Source organism: Aedes aegypti, unplaced genomic scaffold, assembly GCF_002204515.2.
Source record: "Aedes aegypti strain LVP_AGWG unplaced genomic scaffold, AaegL5.0 Primary Assembly AGWG_AaegL5_hic_scaff_537_PBJ_arrow, whole genome shotgun sequence".
NCBI lineage: Eukaryota > Metazoa > Arthropoda > Insecta > Diptera > Culicidae > Aedes > Aedes aegypti.
The window spans coordinates 1-24,621 of record NW_018736213.1 but is presented as its reverse complement, the minus strand read 5'-3'; the positions used below and the strand labels follow the sequence as shown (position 1 = coordinate 24,621).

At 38.6% G+C, this 24,621-nt stretch overlaps 1 pseudogene; it reads left to right on the top strand.

Annotated features, from left to right (window-relative positions):
• Positions 1 to 23,815, top strand: LOC5566518 (annotated as a pseudogene).
• The last annotated feature ends 806 nt before the right edge of the window (positions 23,816 to 24,621 follow it).

The following is a 24,621-nucleotide window of genomic DNA, read 5'->3' as shown; positions in this document are numbered from 1 at the left end:
ATTTGTTTTGCTCATTTGCAAAACCGATCGATTTTCGCTGCTGGTTTTTGGTCGTGGTTAAAAAATTCTGAAGAAATTATTGAAATAAATCGTGAAAAGGAAGACTTCAACATGCTTCAAGAATACGAGGACGATTATTACCTGGAGGAGGATAAAATGTAAGTAAATTTCTTTGAATTCAATGCTGGTGAGGGTGGGAGTGCACGCAACTCTTTGGCAACAGATGTTTTGATTCATGTCTGTTTTGTCTTTCTTTTATTTGAGTTAATTCAAAGATTTCTTTTACTTATGACTAACAAAACATTATTTAAATCATCGTTAATACATTATAAGGCTGTTGAGTTCAGGAAATCAATATAATATTTACAAAATATGAATAATAAAACCCCTAACGAAAGGTTGAGGCATAATCGACACCTCATTATTTGATGTACAGTAATGGTCAATACATAAGCAACTTTTTCGATTTTCCATACTTAATGGTTAACTTCGAAGGGTTGAATCTTAGTTTATGGACCGATTTGATGAAACTTTTAGGGTTCTACACAAAGCGTCTGTTTATTTTTACTTTTACGTGTTTGAAAAGAATGGTTCAAAGTGTATTTTTGATAAATTTTAATAGTAGACAGAATTAAAAAAAAATAAGTGAAGCTCAGACTTCAGAAAAGCGTTCAATAGCTCTAACGCGACTATTCTTCAGGAATTTTGTTTAAGATTCCTCGTGGTAAAGCTCGCAGAATTCTTCCAGTGATTCCTTCTGGAAAATCCTCAAATTCGTCTAGAAATTAATCACACAATTTTTAGGAATAATTCGACCAGATTTTCCTCCAGGGTTTTTAAGGAACATTTAAAAAAAATATTCTGTATTTATTCCAAAAAACCTAATCCAATGTTCAAATTTGGTTTTATTATATTATTATTATTGGTATATTAGGGGAAGACGGGGTAAGAGCGCCCGCCGGGGTAAGGCGGTTTTCTTAAAAGTTCACCGAGCACTTTCCATAAACACAAGATTTTTGACATTTCGAACCATTTAGTATGATATTTACATTAAATTATTCATAACAAATATCGAAAACAAAGTTTCTGCTCGTCGATATTGAATTTGATCTAAATTTAACAGATGTTCACTTTAGCATTTCGGAAGGGATTTTTTGTAAAAACATAACAAATTACCCGTCCATGCATCAACAGAAATGTGAAATATGCTACAGTGAAGTGAAATATGAATTGTAAATATTTAGCTTTGAAACGAGGCCATAGTTGTAAAAATTGCGCAAGCGGGGTTAAACCGACCACTGTTGATGGGGTACGACCGCCACCCCTAATTTATACCAAATAAAATGTCTAAACCATTTTAAAAGTTGTAACTACGTTTAACATTACTATTCAAGTAAAATGAAATCAATTTTGTTATAAATACAAGCCAAATCCGCATATTTTTCCAAAATATGGGTGTCTCAAGGCGGAAATAAGTATACATCCAAGTTTTTTTTTTAATTAATTAACCCTTAAATTGTTTCAATATCCCTGTTAATCAATGTAGAATTCATACAACATTATACTTTTTAGAATGATAGGGAACTGATATATTTTTAAGCAAAATTGTGTACGGAAATCGTGGTGGTCGCTTTTACCCCGTGGGTGGTCGGTTTTACCCCGTCGCTTAAAATAATCGTGATAAGACATCACTTTTTCAAGCGTCAAGAAATAAATATTTTTTTACAAATACAACCTTAGATATTTTTTGATCATGCCCAAGGCTTCAAAAAACGACATGCTGCGTCGAAAAAGGATTTATTAACTCTTGATTTTGACATATGAATTAAATTGCTTTGGCGGGCGGTCTTAACCCGTCTTCCCCTACTAAAGAAACTTTATTATTTTGTACGATACCTTGATGGCTACAGCATAGCGTCACGCCATTTCCAGGCGTATTGTCCGCAGCACTTTACGCTCGAAAACACCGAGAGCTTTGGGGCTGTCCATTAATTACGTAAGAGTTTATGGGGGGAGGGAGGGGTCTGAGATTTCTTACGCACCATACAATTTATTTTTAACCCTCTAATACCCAAATTTTTATTTTCGATCTAAATATCATTTTTAGTTATCTAAAATCATTCTAAACACGTTTTGGGCAATGATTTATTTTTATTCGCAAATCTATGAATTTTGGTTTTTGATTTTTATAATTTTTATTTTTGAACATCCCTAACCTTTTTCATTTTTTCTTGAAGCCTTTTCTAGTTACTGATTTTTGGCAATAATAAAAATTCAAATTTTTACGATACTTTTCAAAATCTTAAATTTTTAATATTTTTCTGAAAATATATTTATTTTCTCTGCAATTTACGGAAAAAACAGGTTTGAAATTATTTTAATACTATCAAGCTTTTCTCTTGCGATAGGTTGATCGTAGAAAAATATAAAAAGTACGATTTTTTAAAAAACTTTAAACTTTAAAAAATGCAAAAAAAATTCAAAAGTCATAAAAAACTTGTCTTATATGCGTTAGAGTGGTTCAAAAAATCGTTTTTGCTCCACACCGCTCATTGGATTCTAGATCAAATTTTGAGTGTCCTCCCAAAATTTGAGCTCATTTGGATGAAAACTGAGATTTCACAAGCCCTACAAAGTTTATATGGGAATTACTATGGGAAAAGCAACCAATTCATTCAATCGGTCAAAGTGTTTGCCCATGTGCTCTTGGAGATTACAACAACGTTGATACTGCGAGATACAAAAATCAGCTACAACTTTGCCGAATACCGTTTTTACATCGGACGCCTCAGTAATTAGTTATTGATTTTTGAATGAGTTGTAAAACTTTGCCTATAATTATTGGGCTGCTCTGCAGGCATCACTAGATATATGTAGTAAAACATAGTAGCCATGATTTGTGCGTGCTATCTTTCGCGCCAGGTCACAGTGGTTTAAAACTAAAAAAACTCGATCATCAGCTTTTTCAGTATCAAAGAGTGAAAATATTGCCATACTATATTCGGCAAAGTTAATGCATATGTTAAGCAGCAACTTTTGACATTTACAAATTTTTGATTAATTTACTAATAAGTTATATAAAACTTTTATTTTCTCTGTTTGTCGTTAAAAGCATTTGGTGTCTTCGACAAAGTTGTTGGAATTGTTAAATTAAGAAAAGTTGTCGAAGGCACTTTAACTCTATCTATTAAAATAAACGATTTATAGCGATTTTCATATAAAAACCACTTCAAAAGTACAAATACTCACTTAACTTTTTTCGTAGCGATTTTCATGGCTTACAATGTTCTAGGACTATGTTTATATTTCCAAAATACAAAACTTTGCTGAACATACCAAGACAATATCTTCAATTTTTCTATGAGTTATAAGCATTTTATTGTGGAAAATTCACCTTTTTTACACTAAATATCCCGAAAAGTTGCAAAAAGTTGCAAACTAAATTACATGCATTAGAAAGGCCAACATCTGTACTATGTTTTTCAAGTGGACTCATCCGTGTCTTCGCGTGTCTTTTCCACTTTTCTGCCAGTTGATAATTTGAATATTTGTACTTATAAGTATTAGGGGGCCCAGATAGCCGTAGCGGTAAACGCGCAGCTATTCATCCAAGATCAAGCTGAGGGTCGTGGGTTCGAATCCCACCGGTCGAGGATATTTTCGGGTTGGAAATTTTCTCGACTTCCCAGGGCATAGAGTAACTTCGTACCTGCCACACGATATACGCATGCAAAAATGGTAATTGGCATAGTAAGCTCTCAGTTAATAACTGTGGAAGTGCTCATAAGAACACTAAGCTGAGAAGCAGGCTCTGACGCAGTGGGGACGTAACGCCAGAAAAGAAGAAAGAAAGAAGAAGAAGTATTGATTATGTGTATCTGAGCACTATTTATAACTAGCGCTTAATAACGAATAGTTGAGATAACCATCATTCAAAGCTTTAAGTATGACGAGTTCGAGGGTTTTGAACAAAAAGTTATTATTCTGTTCATCTTGGTAGTTTATTTGTTACATATGTACACGGGAAAAAACCTTTGGTAAATATTACTATTAAAGCTGACTATGCCCATTCCTTAAACTACCATGGTATTTCAGAACAATTTACTACGGTAATAGTTAACTGGTCCATTTGACAGGAATACGTTTCATCAATCGCTTTTCTAGTCTGGAAAATTGTTGGCGCGAGAGCTCAAGTGATCTCCCTCAAATGATAGTTCTTACCGCGCAATTTCTTTACGTGTCGATGTGTACTATGTAATCGCCGAAAAAAATTCATATTATTCAATTAATTATTCTTACTCAAGTGTACTAAATAGAAACATCCAAATTTAGTTCACTCAGTTCCCTCCTCACCTGAATAATCAAGTTTCTTCATGTACGCTTTATTCGATACTAAAAGCTGAGAAAACTTCACTGTCACTTTTCTTAAGCTTGTCACCATCACCAGATTCGACGACTCTAGCATGCGATTAAGAAGATAAACTCTTGCATTTCCCACTATTTGTTTGTTTTTTTTTTTTATATATAATAGGGTTTTAGAACTTCCAACGACCATGTACGCTATGCCAATTCTTCCAAACTTCTAAATTGAAGAAAGTATGGATTCAACGGGGTATGTGTTTTGCAGAATTAGTAAGCATTATTGTACCACAGTCAGAGAAGTTTATGTGATTGGTTATACTATTGCAATCTTTTAAATTTTGACCGTCTGATTGATGTCTTATATGAGCATTAAAGGACAGTTCAGTGGCACTGAAATACGTCATTTTGTAATATCTAATACCTGATCAAAGGATATTAATTGTGTCCGTTGAAAGCTTGCTGCGGTATAAATTGTAACATTAAAAAAAAAAGATGGCAAATAAGCGTTAATTGAAAAAGTATGTTAGTGGAACAACTTCAAAGAAACTAAATGGTGGAGATAATTCCAAATCGTAACGAAATACTAATAGACAATAGATAACTTTTTTGGAAATCTATGGTATTTCAGTAGTAACATCATGTGCTAGCAGAAATATGTCCTTTTAGATAGCATTTCATTGCTTCCAATGATTAATCACCTTGTCAAATAGCAATCAAAGCAGGCTGTAGGTTCGTTAATTACAATGATAAACAGCGGTTCAGATTGCAGCAAATATTAAGCAATATAACAAACTTAAGTTGACTCATAGGTGACAAAGACACGCAAAGACACGGATGAGTCTACCTGGAAAACATAGTACAGATGTTGGCCTTTCTGTAATTTTGTTTGCAACTTTTTGCAACTTTTCGAGATTTATAAGAGTGAAAAAGGTGAATTTTCCCCTATAAAATGCTTATAATCCATAGAAAAAATGAAGATATTGTCTTGGTATGTTCAGCAAAGCTTTGTATTTTAGAAATATAAACATAGTCCAAGAACATTGTAAGCCATGAAAATCGCTACGAAAAAAGTTAAGTGATTATTTGTACTTTTGAAGTGGTTTTTATATGAAAATCGCTATAAATTGTTTATTTTAATAGATAGAGTTAAAGTGTCTTCGACAACTTTTCTTAATTTAACAATTCCAACAACTTTGTCGAAGACACCAAATGGTTTTAACGACAAACTGAGAAAATAAAATTTTTGTATAACTTATGAGTAAATTAATAAAAATTTTGTAAATGTCAATGTAAATGTTAAGCAGCACATATGCATTAACTTTGCCGAATATAGTATGGCAATATTTTCACTCTTTGATACTGAAAATGCTGATGATCGTGTTTTTTGGGTTTTAAACCACTGTGCAGGTGCAGCAATGTTGCCTGTTCAGAAGTTAAATGAGCACTGCTGAAGAATTTGTGACTGGATGTAAATCAATAACTAATTACTGAGGCGTCCGATTTGAAAACGGTCTTCGGTAAAGTTGTAGCTGATTTTTGTATCTCACAGTATCAACGTAGTTCTAATCTCCAAGAGCACATGGGCTAACACTATGACCGATTGAATGAATTGGTTGCTTTTCCCATAGTAATTCCCATATAAACTTTGTAGGGCTTGTGCAGTCTCAGTTTTCATCCAAATGAGCTCTAATTTTGGGAAGACACTCAGAATTTGATCTAGAATCGAATGAGCGGTGTGGAGTAAAAACGATTTTTTGAACCACTCTAATATGCGTGTTATGAGTCAAGGTTTAAGCCAAAAATAAAATCATTTTGATTTCCGAGCTACGAAAAAATACACAAAATTCCGAAGCGTCGTTTTATTGAAAAATCTCATACTTTTAAACACATGTACGCATCTCTAGTGATTTACAGCGATTTATAAATGTTTTTCTTGAAATATTTCGATTGGTAATTACAGAAGTAATACATGGAAAATAAATTCGATTTCATCACAGCAGTGTTGCAAATTTTGAAGAACAAGCTTTTTTAAAAATAAAAAATATAGATTGTCGTATTTTTTAACCCTCTCCTAATAATCGTTGATTTTGATGACTTTCAAAAATCTACCGTTCTAAACGTTGTTCCTTACTCGTGTGAAATTTAATTATGTTGGTGGCTTTTTAATTATCACAACATCGTACAATATCAGTCAAACGATGTGCAGAAAACCGATTGCGATTTCATTGATTAATTTAAAAAGACTTGATAAAACGAACAATCCTTACATTAGGGAGAGTAATCCTGATAATTTTTGCGTATAAAAACTTTTTCGGTTCCATTTGGGGCAGGGCTAATAGCGAGTCACTTTTTCGTTACTTGGTCCCCTTTTTCACAAGAATGGTGACTAAAGTCACTATTTTGAGAAGTTGTGATAAAACAATAGCTTTCAAAAGCAAATCATTAATATTTTATAAATTTCATTATTCTGAAGACAAAAGTTTTTTTGTGATGTGAAAATCAAAGAGAGCTTTGAATAATCTTGTACCATGGTGCCTGTTCCAGGTAGTTACAAAAGAACTTGGGTGAGTGCGGCATTAGAGTGATGCAAATTTTGAAAAGTTTATATGGAGATTACTATGGAAAACGCCAACTTTTTGTGCCCAGGCCTCTATCTCTTCGACATAATATTTAATGGAAAAGTGAACAACCTCTGCTTATGTGAATTCTTTTCCGTTACAACTTTGCCGAATACCACATTTTGATAGGACTTAAGGATAAATTGCTATTCTTAATTATAAACTGGGTTTGCATTTTGCATGCTTAACCAACTGCTCGGCAGGCAACAGTGGTGCTCCTGGCGGGTAGAATAGATCAAAGTAATCCAGGCTACTATGTTCTACAGCAAAACAGCAGTGTTGCTCTGAAAGTAATTAGATTGAGCATGATTTAGACTTTGTTATCATTAATAACAAATTATCCTTGCGTCCCATCAACATGTGGTCTTCGGCAAAGTTGTAGCTGGGAAGATTTCACATGAGTAGAGTTTGTTCACTTTTCCATAAATTATTATTACGAGTAGTTAGAGGATTGAACACAAAAGGTTTGTCTTTTCCATAGTAATTTCCATAGAAACTTCAAATGGCCTGTGCACAACCAAATTTCTTCCAAATCACTTCAAATTTTGGGAGAATGATTTTCATCATAATTGACACCGTTTAAGCACAGGAGAGCAAAAACTTCAACATTTGCTTAAGTAGCGTCCGAGGCTATAAAGCTAAGCCATGGGCATTTTTTTTAATTATCGGACAGGTTTGGGCCGGAGGTTCTCCGATTTATATGAAATTTTCACCAGAAGTAGAGCTCGTGAATATATGACCAAAAGTGAAATTCAAAAAAATATAGTGGCCTATTTTCCCGGAAAACTCTAGATGAATTTTCACGATTTCCCTATATACCTCAAACTTTAAAAATTCATATCTCCTGAACTATGCATCGTAGAATAAAAGTCTTTTAGTGAAATCGAAAGGAAATTTCCTCAGCAATCTATTAAAAATATAAAAAGAATAACATTTCCCGGAAAATTTTTCACCATGAAGAAAATTGTCGAAAAAATAGCGGAAAAACTATCGTCTGTATCATGAAAAAATTTCAATTATAATTTTTGTTTCATCAATCTATACTCTAACTTTCGTCCATAGACGCCAAAGTGGTATCTTTTACCGTTTAGGCGACAGAACTGAAAAACCGATGACCACCCGCACGCTTCCCATAGGAAAATGTGTTCTATTGTGCACTGACGGCAGCAGTAATTTACACGCATTGTACGTGTAACGCAGTAAACCATCCTTCCCTTTCCAGTCAAAAGAAGTTTTTTTGTCAATCGGAGCACTCTCCATTGGTCTTTTGGGTGTTTTGTGTGCTCTTTATCAACATTGTTATTTAGTATTAAAGCTAGCAGCCTCTATGGGAGCCGCACGGGAAGTTCTTGTAACAATCAATCATTATGCCAACGTTTGAAGGATCAAATCTCAAGATCCAAACTTATCAATATATTCTAAATATGTTGTTTCGGCCAGGACGTCTTTCATACGTTGTGTCTTTTAAGATTCAACGGACGACAAATCAAACCAACGACTTTCACTTTAACTGATATATTACCACTGAGAGGCAGCATGCCTACTCGGTGGGGAAACGAGAGAAACTACATTCTTACAAGGTCAATGGGGGCGCCTTATATAGACGCAAAATACGGACAGATAAAACATACAATAATTATTCATTACGCGCATTCGCTTCTCAATACAGTTTAGCGCGCTGTTGGGTTGGCGCCAACTGTAGAGGCTGCATGCTGACTGGTAGTGGAATATTCCACAGCAGCCATCAATGGAACAATAGATAGCGTCCCTGAGTGTTATACAGCTGATTGATATTATTTACATGCGAATACTTCCAAGCAACAATCACAATTTATATCAAACATATCACTTCTTTTTTGTTACATAGTCCGCGATCGGTAGTTACGCATCGTATGCACGCCGTCGCGAAAAACCGAAAAAACAGTGATTTAATTCCGTGAAAACTCATAAAATACCTGTGCAAGCGTACAAGTGCTCTCGGAGTTTGGAAATTGCGTCGAGAATCGAGTAGTGGCCGGCGCGCCGGGCGGCTATCGCTGAAAAATTGAAAGGGAGCGATCTGGGAAGTTCGGTTTCTAACCTAAAACTCCGAAAATAGTACTTGTGATCAGTGAACGGGGGCAGCGTTGCCATTCACGTTGAAAATTTGATTTCAATGAGTTAATAATAGTGTAGTGCAAAAATTAAAAGAAGAGAAGAGGAAAAATCCAAAGAAGAGAAAAGGCAAAATCCAAAGAAGAGAAAAGAAAAATCCGTGAAAATAGTGTTAATCTAAGAGAAAAATTTAAATAAAAATAGATCATTATAACGAGAAAAAACAGAGTAGTGCAAGCGTTAAATTTAAGTTAGTGATAGTTTCCTTTGAAATAAGATCAAAAATAAAGATCAAAGAAAGTTTTTGAAAAAAATGTCAAGTTTGCGAAGCACTCGCTCACAAACAGTCCAGAAAACAAACCAGGCTGCAGCAGTTCCTACCAGTGGCCGAGATGTACAAGGACCCACGGCCGGTAAATCCAGCATTATCCGAAGGACATACCCGCTCAAAAACAAGAATAACATCCAAAAATCCCCAAACGCTGACGCTGATTCCTGGCTAACGGACGTAGCGTTTGTGGAACCGATTTCGTACGAGAAGGACATCCCGACACACCCCGCAATTCTCGGACGAATGTTGTACGATGTCGGCTTCAACAAAGTGAAGGAAATCACCAAAATCGGCAGATTCAGGTTCAGGATCAACCTTGAAAACAAGGACGACTACAGACTGTTGAAGCAGTTGGACTTGAGAGAGGCCAACCTTAAGCTTTTCGAACCGAGCTCACTGAAGGAAACAATTTGTTTCATCCCCGGCGTGCCATTGGATTTTGGAGAAGATGTGCTTATCAACAATACAGCAGCGGTCATCGGAGTCAAAATCACCAAAATCGAGAGGCTTAAAAGGAAGAACGGCGAGACTTTAGTGAACACCAAAAACCTGAAGATCGTTGTCGAAGGAAAAGAGGTCCCCAGGGCCTTTAAGATCTTTGGTGTGCATTTCAAAGCCAGCCTTTACGTCTTTCCGGTGAAACAATGCCGACAATGCTGGAAGTACGGACATCCCACTTCAAAATGCAAAAGCAAAGAAAATGCCAGAACTGCGGAGAACAGCATGAAGAAGCGACGAACGTATGCCCCAACCAACCGAAATGCGTAAACTGCAAAAAAGGCCATGGCGCATCAAGCAAGGAGTGCCCGGAAAGGCGGCGTCGTGAGGAGCGGGTAAGAAAAATGAAACACGACAAGCTGGACGAGTTTGACGACATCACCACCACAAGTAACAGGTACGAGGGACTGGAAGAAGACTTCGGAGAAGATGAGCAGAGCATCTGCGGTACCTGGTGGTAATCGCTAGGCACAACAGGTGCAAAAAGGAGGAAGCAAAAGAAAGACTCGAGCAACCAGGAATTCGTCGACCCGGAACCGATGAACTATGCAAGGACCGTCAGGGAGGGACGAAGGTCAGGTAATTTTGTTAATCCTGCAAAAACATCTGAACTGGAAAGGCTGCTCCACCAGCTCCGCAACGACTTCTCAAGGCTTTTCCTGGAAAAATCGTGGCTGGGCCCCATCATACAGCTGAGAAACAAAATCCAACAAAAGCTGGGAAATCAAGGCACTACTATCGACACAGACCACCTCCTCATCGAGATCTTCTCGGAGCTAGACCAAATAGTTAAAAACGAGACAGAGAAGATGCCCAACGAAGGCCAGACAAGAACCGCAAACTCGAACAAAAATGGAGCCTAAAACCATCAGAATACTACAACATAACAGCTAAAGCATTCGGACAATCGAAACACGAGAAGAACTTTATGTAAGCCTTATGGAAAATGAAATTCAAATCGCACTACTCCAAGAATTATGGTTGAAGAACAACGAACCATTCACTATGAAGAATTTCGAGTTGATATCACGCAGGAGAGAGGCCGGCTACGGAGGAGTAGGAGTCCTAATACGACAAGATCTGCCCTCCAAGGAAATCGATTTCCCGGATCTGATCCCCATCGAAGTCGTTGGAGTCACAGTGGAGCAACTTGCAGGATTTGGAAAACTGAATTTCATCTCGGCATACTGGCCTCCATCAGGAAACTTAACAAACGACACAAAAGGTAAGGTGGAACAACTTTTTGCCTTCATTGACGGACTAGAAGGGGAATCAATGATTTCGGCAGACCTAAACGCACATCATCCCAATTGGAGCCCCAATCCAGTCAACTGCAGATGAGGGCGGCTCGTAAATGCGTTGATCGAAGGATATAACGTTGTCCTCCTTAACGACGGGTCAGGTACGAGGGTTACCCCACCAGACGGAAACGACACAGCAGTAGATATAACGTTAGCAACCCCTGGAATAGCAAGAAAATCGTCATGGACCGTAAAGGAAGAGGAGTTCGGAAGCGTCCACCTCAGTATCCATATCGAAATAGAAGACGGAAGCCCAGTGGTGCCCAGGAGCTTTAAAAGAGTTAACAAGCAGCAGGTAGTAGACAAACTTAATAACCTGTTAGCTGGCGGGTCGGAAGGACCTGCCTTAGGGGTGAGACTCTTAGGGTCGGCACGTTGGAGCTGGTCAAGAACCCAAGCAAAACTAACTTTTTTGGCTTTTAACTTTATATTGTTTTAACTTACTGGTGTGTGTAGTGTCGGGGTGTGGAGTGTGGAACGTTGCGGCCGGCCGGAAGTGGAGCACGTGCGGGTTGTCCTGGGGGTTGCTGGACTGAATTCGGGGTGGGCCTGATGGCTAACGGGTTTCTGGGGCGAGCGGAACGCTCTTCGAGCTCACGGATGCCCACAAATGGCGGCTGGGCGATGGCTGCGGAGGAGATGTCGATTTCTTGGAGCGTCCCCCAAACGTCCTGGGTGTCGGAGGGCTCTCCACGACGGTCTGGGTCTCTGGGATGACTCCTGAAGCCACTTGGATGCTCTGGATGGCTGGTGGACTATACTAGGCGGAATTGGCCTATAATAATGGGGTCCTGAAGGGGGAACGGAATCGGGCAACGGTTAACCGAGCGACAGGATTTACTCCTAACTGTCGTTGATAGTTGGTTCCTTCATACCTGATTCGAGTATAGCCGTCGAACGAACTTTAATTTCAACGGTTATTTTGAGTAAACTGGGTATACGGTTGAATCTGCGAACTGGTTGTCTCGAAGTTCTAAATTGAATAGGCTTTGCTCTTGGCTCAGTTCGACCCAGATGCCTGTCCCTTTTCCCTCTATCCCTTTCATCCTTTATTTTCCCTTTTTGATGTGGGTTTAACTGTGGCAACCCGTTTTCCCCTTTTTGGCTCAATATTATGTGTGTTGTCTTAGACTTGTTCAGTGTATGGTGATAGTGTGTTAACAAATTTTGTTCTCATATATCCACATTTTCTAATAGTTTACTAACATTTAACAAACAGAAGGATAACAATTAACACAATATAATATTAACTCTACTAACAAATACTAACCAATTAACAAACTTATTCTTAACAAACAATTAACAAAGTTAGCGTATCTCAACGGTAACAAACCTTAGACCACAATTCATCTACTCCCCGGAAGAAATGGTCGATATCTTCAACGACACGGTGGAGAAGTCTTCATACGAGTTCAAAAATAAGAAAGCTAATTTTTTAAAAGCCTGTTGGAGCGAGGAGATTAACGAACTGTACCGGCAGAAAAGAGAAGCACTAAAGCACTACAACAAGAATAAAACAAACAGTAACTACATTCAACTACAGAAAGAAAGGGCGAGATTCAAGAGAGTAGTTAGGAGAGAGAAAAGGAAGTACGTCCAGGAGCTTTCTGAAAAAATAGAGGAACGACAACTTTGGAATATTGTTAAAGGAGTAGACACATCGTTGACAGGGACCGCAGGAAAAGGAAAAGCAGAAATCAGCTTAGAGAAGGGCAAGGAGTTCATGGAATACTACTTCGGAGGTAAACTCAAACATGTCCAACTTCCAACTGGAGCCGAAACCGATCTTGACGCATACGGCATGGCACTCCAGCACGGCGAACTAAAGACAGCCCTCAACAGCAAAAGAAAGAACTCTGCCCCGGGTGAAAATCGCATCTCCTATGAAATACTCATGATGCTGAATCCCGGCATGCAGGATAAAATATTCGAGATGCTCAACAAGGTCTTCCAAGAGGAATCCATTCCGGACAGATGGCGCATCTCGTTAATAAAACCCATCCCTAAGAAAGGAGCAGATCCCAACTTACCAAACTCAAGAAGACCAATCGCGTTGATGAATGCGGAAATAAAACTTATCAACTCTGCAGTAAAAGACAGACTGATCGAAGTGGCCAATTTGAAAGGAATAATTCCGGACCTCTCATTCGGCTTTCGGAAGAACGTCTCAGCAACAACATCAGTCAGCTTCATCGTGAAGACAATTCTCCAAGCCAAAGAAAATGGACAAAAATGCGCAGTAGCATTTCTAGACGTGAAAATGGCGTTCGATTCGGTAGATTTAGGGATGCTACTCGACCAACTTACGAGCTACGGAATACCAGGTAAACTAGTGTCATGGCTGCACGAGTATCTCAGGAAAAGATCAGTTGTCTTGGAAACAAATGAGGGTACAGTAGAAATGGAGGTCAGCGAGGGTCTACCGCAGGGCTGCCCACTTTCCCCAATCCTTTTCAATCTGTATACCGCAAAGCTGCATCAACTCTCAAATGGAAAATGCGTACTCGTCCAATTCGCGGATGATTTCGCGGCAATTGCCCTAGGAGACACAGTAGAAGAGGCCTGCGAAAACTTAAACAACTTCCTCCCACTCCTGGCGGGAGGCCTTAAAGAACGGAAACTATCAATCAACACGAAAAAGTCAGCAGTAATACCTTTCACCAATGGAAAAATCGACCACCTTAGTGTGAAACTTCAGGGAGAAAAATTATCAGTCGTCAACTGCCATAAATACTTAGGTTTCACCATGGACAGAAGCCTAACGTACCGAAAGCACGTCGAGGCAGTGAGGGACAACGCAGGAAAAAAACTTGGTCTGCTAAAGCTGCTTTCAAGAAAAACTGGGAGAGCCAACCCAGAAACCTTAATCAAAATAGGCAATGCTGTAATACGAAGTCGAATGGAATACGGAGCAGCTATCTACGGGAATGCAGCAAAATCCAACGTGTCGAAACTCCAAATAGTTCAAAACGCGTACATTCGTAGCAGTATGGGATACCTCAAAAGTACTCCTTGGCACGTAATGCTGTGCGACTCTGGACAAATCCCAATGCAGCTGAGATTAGAATCACTAGCCAAACGGGAACTACTTAGGGCAGTGTATCACAGATCACCTCTGCTGAACTTCGTTAGTAGCAGTCTAGCCAAAGGGATTCCGAACGGTTCCTACATTACCGAGGTGGCCGATAAGCACGCGGACCTTGTGTATCAACTTCACCCGTCCGACAAAGAGTATCATCAGAGAAGAAGGATGAAGTATTTTGGCATGATCAATTTCGAAACCATCGTCAACTTGTCACTTGGCAAGCTAACACCGAACAAAGCGAATACTAAGTGCCGAAACGTGGAGAAAAAATCTACTCGGAAACTGTACACAGCAAATACGAAGGATATAAACGGTTCTTCACCGATGCTTCAAAAACTCCAAATGGGACGGCCATAGCAGTGCACAGCGAAGATGGTTCAGGATCAGTAGCAGAGAGTATAAACAACAATTTCACGATTACCAATGCAGAACTGTTTGCCGTTCTAAAGGCAATCGAAATCATTAAAGAAAGCAAGATTAGTAAAGCAGTGATCATGACCGACTCTAGGAGTGCATGTCAGATGCTGCTTGGCAACCAAATTTTTGCGGAAAACTACATCGCCTGGGAAATCTATAAGGAGATACAAGATTTAGAGGATAACAATCATAGGAAAAAAAATCAAAATCCAGTGGATCCCTAGTCACGTGGGCATAGATGGAAACGAAGCAGCAGGTAGAGCTGCAGTATCGATGACCAATAATCAGCAAACCCTCCCCAACTCAATCACCCTCGCTGATGCAAAGATTGTCAGCTCCAAGGAAGTTTGGGGACGACTGGACCAGACAATACAAATCAATCTCAACAGAGAAAGGAAAGTGGCACTTCTCGTTTGTGGCTGCCCCAGGAAAAAAAATCTGGACTAAAAGGTTGGGATTAAATGCGAGTCAGATTAAAGTTCTGAATCGAGTTAGAAGCGGCCATACACTCACGAAAGAAAGGCGAGCATTGTGGAAACTAGAATAGGGTCCTAAAGCCCTGTCCCAATTTTAATGCCAAACGCTTAAGCTTAGGCCAAAAACACATGTTTACTCAATTTTTTAATGTTTTTACGTTTGTTTAAGTCTAAAAAACATTTTTTTATGTTTTTATAAGATTTTGTCACACCCCTTGGTTTTAAACTCAAATTTTGGGTGGCATTTTGTTTTCCGTGTCCCTTCCGAAATGTCAGATAGGAACAACCCAGTGTTAAACTGAAACCCCTGTGGTGTTTTTGTCGACTAAGCGAACGTCAAACATGATCAAAAGTGTCAAGGTTCATTTATGGACCCAATTTTCAAATTAAATTTTAAATATGATATTGCCGTTATTTGAGTGGGAAAAATTGCTGAAGTAGTTGCAGTAACATGTTTTTTCTTGTTATTAAATGAAATCAAGATTTCATTGAACATTTTAGGACCCTATTCAACAACGAATGCGAATATTGTGAAGAACCCGAAAACCTGCACCACCTACTCTACGACTGTCCGCAATACAACAACATTAGAGTCAACTACCACGTTCTGGAATACATGAAACCTCTGGAACAAATATTCAGCGAAAGAGTGCGAAGAAAGCATGAAAACAAATAGTGGAATTCATTAAGGAAGCAAAAATCCAAATATAACCCATTAAATCCGGACAATTGCAAAAGGACAAACCCACCAAGCACCCCACCAAAATCAAGAACATTGTGGCGAGATGGATCAACCCTGGTCCCAGCCTGTCCCGAGCCAAAGAGGCAAATCAATAAAAAAAACATATCACTTTGTATAGAAAACAAAACTTAAAATTTTATGCGCGCGCTTTTAGTACATTATCTAATCATTTGATAATTGACAAAAAATTGAAACAAAAACAAGTAAATTACAAACAGCATTTTATGTATGCATAACATCCGTTTTGCTTGTCAACTACTTGACACTGAGGGTCAGTACTATTTATTACCTATATCATTACCAATATTATTTAACCCCTCTAATACCCAAATTTTTTATTTCCGATCTAAATATGATTTTTAGTTATCTAAATCGTTCTAAACACGTTTTGGGCAATGATATATTTTTATTCGCAAATCTACGGATTTCGGTTTTTGATTTTTATAATTTTTAAATTTTTGAACATCCCTACCCTTTTTCATTTTTTCTTGAAGCCTCTTCTGGTTACTGATTTTGGCAATAAAAAAATTCAAATTTTTACGCTAATTTAAAAATACTGAAATTTTTAATATTTTTCTGGAAATATTTTTATTTTCCGTGTAATTTAACGGAAAAACAGGTTTAAAATTATTTGAATACCGCCAGCTCTTCTTTTGTGATAGGTTGATCGTAGAAAAATATAAAAGGTGCGATTTTTTATATCACACGTTAAATAAACCCGTGTATTTGTAGGTTATATAAGAATACAATTTTTCAAACAATTTTCAAATATACAAAAAAGTTTCAAAAGTCATAAAAAACTTTTCTTATATGCGTGTTATGAGTCAAGGTTTTAGCCAAAAGTAAAATCATTTGGATATCCGAGCTACGAAAAAATACACAAAATTCCAAAGTGTACCCCGTCTAAAGGCGGGGTTGGGTATTAGAGGGTTAATGTTAGCATCGTTTTCAATTAAAGACTGTTAGCCTCAATAGTAAAGGTTGCGAATAAAGGACATACAAACACCCAACACCACTCAATGAAGAGTGCTCCGATTGACGAAAAGCTTCTTCTGACTGGAAAGGGAAGGATGGTTTACTGCGTTATACTTGCAATGCGTGTAAGTTACTGCCCGCCGTCAGCGCATGGTTACACACTTAAACGGTTTCGCCGAGAACCCAACAGCTGATATCTCGGTAATAATTTTGACGATTCTCGGTAAAACTTTTACCGAGATCTCAGTAAACGTTTACCGAATCTCGGTAACGTTCGCCGAGCAAGCATGGGAAAATTCACTCCACTCACCCGAACGCTACCGATAAAATATCTGCAAAGTATCTGCTGCCACCGAATGTTCAATGACTGCCGGAACGCTACTAGGGTGAGCGCACATCCCGACGAATCGTAAACGATTGAGATAAACCGAAAAATGAAAAGATATACTGAGCGGAGAGAGCACCTATCCTCTCTTCAATTCTCGAAAACTTATTCAAACAGACTCAAGTCAAAAAAGTATATAAAACTTGTTTTATCGATTCTACGTGTTTCGCAGACGAAATTCTACACATTTTGCTCTAAACCAACTCGATTTTTCACTTTTAGAACGTTTTACTTTCCGGATTTACAAAACGCACGAAAGTAAGATTTTCAACTTTTGCTACCTAACCACTACTTTCGCCGCTCCGCTGTATGGGAGAGACAAAGTGACTTAACCACGAATCGAAACAAAAACATTACTTGAGTCGATTTTACACTGGTAGAAAAACGTCGAAAGTAACTGAATAAATCGCTTATCATTTTGTAATAATTTTTTTGTGGGAAATAACAGGATCTCCCTATTTTTTGAATGCGAGCTTATTGTATGCAAAATTTAAGAAATGTACACGGCGAAAAAATGTCAAAAGGTGATTCATTTTAAAACAGTTTTAGAAGACAGGTTGTGATTCTTCAGAATTAATTTTCTCAAAATCGTATGGAAGTTACTTTCGGTCGATTTGAAAAAGTAATCGAGAATTGGAGACACGAAAGAACGCGTTTGCCATTCGATTCACTGAAAGCTTCCTGCGAAATGTACAGATTTTGCGTTCACCTGAAACATTTCGCCTTGTGTAATTACCAGTCAGTGAACGCTCTTCAGCTCTCAAATACGAATGCCTCTCGTGCGGAATCAGAATGTAAAGAATCATTCGCTACAGCAATCGGATGCCTTCGGCACAAAGAGTCGGTAGTGAATCATTCTGTTGCCGTTTTTTGTCTAACTTGTCGCTCGGCGAACTAGAAGAAAGCGCATTGGAATTGAAACACTCAGCTTGGTCGGAGAAACGGCAATATCGCTCTTGACCGCTTGGTGGATGTGAGCGAGAGAAATGCAATATTCGAGTGAATGTTTCCCATGCTTGTCGCGAGATCTCGGCAAAAAATTCGGATTGCCGAAATCTCGGTAAAATAAGTACCGAGATTCGGCGTTAAAATTTACCGAGCTCTCAGCTGTTGGGTTCTCGGCGAAACATTTTACTGAGCGTCGGTGAAAATAATTTTAAGTGTGTATGAAGCGCACAATAAAACACATTTTCCTATGGAAGCGTGCGGTTGGTCATCGGTTTTTCAGTTCTGTCGCCTAAACGGTAAAAAGATACCACTTAGGCGTCTATGGACGAAAGTTAGCATATGGATTGATGAAACAAAAAATATTTTTTGAAATTGTTTCATGATATAGACGATAGTTTTTTCCGACAATTTTCTTCATGGTAAAAAATTTTTCCGGGAAATGTTTTTCTTTTATATTTATAATAGATTGCTGAGAAAATTTCCTTTCGATTTCACTAAAAGATTTTTATTCTACGATGCATAGTTCAGGAGATATGAATTTTTAAAAGTTTGAGGTATATAGGGAAATCGTGAAAATTCATCTAGAGTTTTCCGGGTAAAATAGGCCACTATAATTTTTTTGGAATTTCACTTTTGGTCATATATCCCACGAGCTCTACCTCTGGTGAAAATTTCATACAAATCGGAGAACCTCCGGGCCCAAATTGTCCGATAATAAAAAAAAATCCCCCCATGTCAAGGTGTTTGGGTTCGATTCCCGGTCGGTTCAGGATTTTTTGCAATGGAATTTCATTGACTTCCATGGGCATAAAGTATCATGTATCATTGTAATGTTTTGATTGAGTTTGCAAATGTTGTCTACATCGAGATTAATATTTGAAACCCATGTTGCACAAATATTGGATTAGGGTGGGGCTTATTTTCGAAAAAATCTTCCGTAGTCCAGATTTCAAAGTGGAAAATGATCATCGGTCCCAAAATAATATCCTGTGAAAAAATGAGAATTTTTGGTGAAGGTTTAGAGGTGGCGCAAAGGGCGTATATGCAGTTTTCCATTTTAGTGAACTCTGAAAAATTTTTGGTATGCTTTTCAGCTTGTTTTTGGTGGTTTTAGGACCCTTTAGGGCAAAAAAACACCTCAAAATTGCGATATCTCCACTCCTTTAGATGATATTTGACGAAATAATATTTGCATGCGATTTTGGCCCTTGAATAGGTTACGCTGACTGATTACTATGAACCGAATAAGCATATGAATAGCTGGGGAGAATTCATATGCTAGTAGATTGAACAAGGCAAAGAAGAATGAGAGAAGAACAAAGACAAAGAAGAATGTAGGTGGGGTGGGTTAAACAGGTGGGAGGGTGAAACTAGTGATGTCTTGAGCGTACTGAGGAATCTTGAAAATCTTCTGGCTAGTTCATCTCGGGACCAACGGGTTTACTTCCCTTCCGAAGGATGTCGCCACTAAAATTTTTAGTGGCTAATCTCGGGGATGGGTTTCGATCCCAGATCCTTAGCGTGAGAGGTGTGTGTTCTACCACTACACCAGGTCGGCACCTGACGGTCTATAATACTTTACCCTACTTCAGAAATATTACGAGCAATTTTCTTCAGTAAGGGAAAGAGCATACACTTTTTAAACCAATCTCTAGTTTTTTGGACCCATGCATACGATTTTAGATTACTTTTATGGAAAAATTGCAGTAACGGCCAAAATGTTCATTAATTCAATACGAAGTTTCATCATTAATTCTCTTGGTAGATATAGATAACAGCACGCCACTTTTTCTGTCTGATGATAGCAACTTATCCGAAAGGGACCATTGCAAAATTTTACATCCTGGAAATTCATCCCCACGGCAGATAATCTCATTAATCATAACCAATTTTAATTACTTATATATATATACATAGGACATCCTGGGGAATATCCTTCATGTAGCTCTGGTCCTAAAAAATAATGTTTCAGACTGCTGGGCGACTTAATTTTGGTTTTATTGAGAGGTTTTCAAACCTGAAGTGGTTTATCTCTTGCTCGTGCACTAATTTGAATTTGACTACCGATTTTTTTCCTTCTGCTGTTGTTTATATACATCGATTTCAAATACAGATGTAGAACGATGTATTGAACTTTCATCTGGCATTTTCGTTTGTCCGAAGTTATGTGAAGGTGTTGTGGCGAAAGTGAAGTATTGGAAGTCCAAACGCAATTAATTGCTGAAATGGCATAATCCAGAAATTCCTGTGGAAATTCTAACAAGAAGTGTTATTGCTAGAAAGCAAAAATCGTTTATGGATTTACCTAATAAGGATGTATCGTGTGGGATCAAAATCCGAACACCTAAGAAACCACTTCATATAAAACTCCTTCTATTGTATGAAGTGTAACGGATGTTGAGCCTGTATGGATTTGATCCCCCTCTATAATTTCCTTTTAGATTATAAAAGCAATTGCTGGAGTTATATCAAACGGACATTCTAAAACACTAAATTAGTGTTAAACTTGCATATAATCACATCTCATACATCCACCGAGATATTTTCATGGCTCCGTAGTTGATTCTAATATAATATCATCAGTTACACCCTCCCCCTGTTTAACCGACCCCACCTTACATTCTTCTGTGTCTTTCTCTCATTCTTCTTTGCTCCTTGTTCCATTCTACTAGCATAGGAATCCTCCCCAGCTATTCATATGCTTATTCGGGTTCATAGTAATCAGTCATTGTAACCTATTCAAGGGCCAAAAATCGCATGCATAAAATATATTTCCATCAAATATCATCTAAAGGAGTGGAGATATCGCAATTTTTGAGGTGATTTTTTGCCCTTAAGGGTCCTAAAACCACCAAAACAAGCTGAAAAGCATACCAAAATTTTTCAGAGTTCACTAAAATGGGAAAACTGCATATACGCCCTTTGCGCCACCTCTAAACCTTCACCAAAAATTCTCATTTTTTCACAGGATATTATTTTGGGACCGATGATCATTTTCCACTTTGTAAATCTTGACTACGGAAGATTTTTCAAAATAAGCCCCACCCTAATATTGGATCTCAATGAAACTGAATCAGACTTGATAAAAAAATCAATCACTCTAAACTACGCTATCTAAATCTAATCCTAACTCAACAGCTTATTGTCTCATCACAATATTCGTAATAAGTCACTCCAAAATGTCAGCCTCCATTTACGCATGCTACTTTCTTTCATTGTTTTGTTACTGATTGCTATGTCTATCTGCGCGGTCCTCAGAAGCGGTTCCACTAGCAAAGGAAAAGATCGATCCGCAGAACAAAGTTTGCTCCTTTCGGATCAAGTCCAAAGCGAGCTGCCGTTACTTTCCGATATCGGTAGTACCGATTCGATACAAAATACCAGCACTAGGACTACCAAAGAGTGAGTAGGAATGAAGACTCTCCACAATCTAGCTGTTACCTATTTGATCGTTGATCTAACCTTCCTGAAACCATGTTTCGGTTCGTTTATTTTACCATTTTTACTAAAACGTACGCATCCGTTTGCTACTCAGTAGTTCTGTAAGAGGGGGATGACCCGAACAGCAGTACCGGACTGGGTAGGGGTCAAGGACGAAATCGCTTTCGCCACCAACGACGACCTTCCGGATCCGGTGCTGTACGCCGATGGTTGCGTTGACGATTCGAAGATCATTATGCTTTGCCAGAAAGCAGAGAATGGAAAGGCTGTAAGTCCGTAGACGGATTGATCAGTAGCAAAATCGCTTTCCTTTTGACTATTGCTAGGTTTTTATCTGTATCTTGTGTTTTCGCAGTGCTGAATGTAGTTTTTTAAAATAGAAAAATGTTGTTTGAATTTATTTCTTTCTATATTTTGGTTTGTTCATCTGGAATCCATCGGCTTTGGACCGTTTGTGTGCATTCATTATTATTAAATGCTAAAGTAATTTCATTAATCTTATTCAAAACTACGACTAAAACAAACTAACCAAAAAGGGGCATGACTGTCAGTTCCGGGACGGTGGTGGTCAAAAAGGATACCACAAATCTAATTGGTATAAGCATAGGTGGAGGGGCTCCCCTCTGTCCCTGTCTCTATATAGTTCAGGTTGGTTTTGGTCATCTTTCAGAGCAAAACAGGTTGGCTCCCCTTCATAACATCCTCTACCTTATCAGGTCTTCGACGGAACTCCGGCAGCTCGGCGAGGGAACACTTCAGAGTGGTGATGAGCTTCTTGGGCGTCAACGGCGTTTCGGTTAAAAGGAAAAACCAAAGTAAGAGGTCGCTAAGATGATACAAGCGGCCACCGAAGAGGTCCAACCATCCACTACAACAAACTGCATAGCCGATCCGACTCAGGGCGAAACGTTGGACATCGTGCTGAAAAAGATGAAGCACCGTTTGGTGGAGAAAATGTCCAGCAGCACGGCCGATACACTGGGATTGTCCAGAGCGATACTGTGTAACGATTCGCTGGTGAAACGCTTGCAGGAGCTAGAACGGACTGAGGCAGTGTATAAAGGACTGGTTTGAACATGCAAAACGGTATAGTAGTCTCTATCATTCGTAAAACCAATCTGTAATTATCATATGAATTTATTTCAGAATGCTAAAAGCCCATTTCGATGTACTCCAAACTTACCAGCAGTTCGGTAACATCTTCGCTGCGATCAGCGTTCGCGAACCGCAACCCCGAGCATCTGAAGCTTTCCGAATCTTCGGTGAGCTACATCGCAACATGGAAAAGGATGGCATCAAAATGATCAAAACCCTAAAGCCCATTCTCGCTGACATGGGCACCTATCTGCATAAGGCTATTCCGGACACGAAACTTACCGTCAAACGATACGCCGATGCCAAATTCTCGTACCTTTCGTACTGTCTGAAAATCAAAGAAATGGACGATGAAGAGCACAGCTACGCAGCTATCCAGGAGCCGTTATATCGAGTGGAAACAGGGAACTACGAATACCGACTCATTTTGCGTTGCCGCCAGGAAGCACGCGTTAAGTTCGCTAAACTGCGGAGCGATGTTCTCGAAAAGATTGAACTTCTCGAATGCAAACACGCTCGGGACCTTGCCTCTCAGTTGCGAAAGTTCATTCAGGGTCTATCAACGCTCGCTTCGGAAACGGTCGAGAGGCTCGAGTCCATCCCAAATCTTTTCCCGATCGAAGTCGACCTGAAGGCAAGTGCTTTCCAGTACAAGTCTGCGCTGAAGTTCCAACCCGAAGAAGAGGTAGAGGAAGAAGTTCACCAGGCTGAGGAAGCAATTGAAACTCCAGCCCTGGTTGCGCGGAATGGGAGTCGTGACTCTGCTAACAATGGAGGAACTTCGATTGACCAGTTGCTGGCTGGATTCGAAGAAGTGGATCTTAATAAAAGCTGCTCGGGTAGTTCGGGAGACAATGTTGATTTGCTGACAGAATTGGGCCTGGCTGACATCGATCTATCCGTTGGAAAAGCACCGTCGATGGGAACCAGTCTGATTGATGATCTACTAATACCAGAGCTTGGAAGTTTCGATAAATAAAGTACGGTTTTATGACTATATGTGTAATATTATTTATTTGTGTACTAATATATTTATTCATGTTGTAAGTTGGTATTATATTTAATTTGAAAGAAATTCATTATCTTATAATCTTGGAAAATTTCACAAGCTCAACTAAAAATCAGGCTTTAGTCAAAGATCATACAAACATTTCGTTCATAATCTTCCCCTCGCAAAGGAATACAAAAAATATAATATAAAAATCCCCAGAATGCTTCTACTGTTAGTTAGCTATCTCAAAAAATATCAGGAAGCATGAACACTAGATTACTCGAAAGAATTTTGTTGTTTTTTTATTCGGCGTAGAATTACGGTGAAAAACATCCGCCAAAAATTCATCTTGGAATTATTAGTCCGATGTTAGGCAACTGAGGGGCACTAATGAGCAGAATGTTTCAAAATATTGCATAAGAAAATGCTGGTAACTTAATTGTAGGTATTTTCGACGAAAATGTTCAGACGCAATGAGGCTATCCGGTTCATGTTTGAATAGGTTCGCATTTTTTCCACATAGACGAGAATGTTAGATATTTTAAGTCATATTAGGTATCAATTAAGCTCCAGAGGCGCGTTCTCCGCCAATTGGGAGATTTGTGCCATCGTCATATTTGAGCCTATTTCTTCATCTACCCGATGGAAAAGGAAATGGACTGTAGAGAAGAACTAGCTTTAAGTTAAAATTCTCGTTAATAAAGAAATTAAAAAAAAAAAAAAAAAGGAAATGGAAGGGAAAGATGGAAGGAAATAGGGGTGGGGTCCCTTGAAGAAAATCACATTAGCGAAATGAGAGCATGTAGTTTCATACCACAATGCACAATGGACCGAATCGACAATTTAGCCGGAGAAAAAGTGT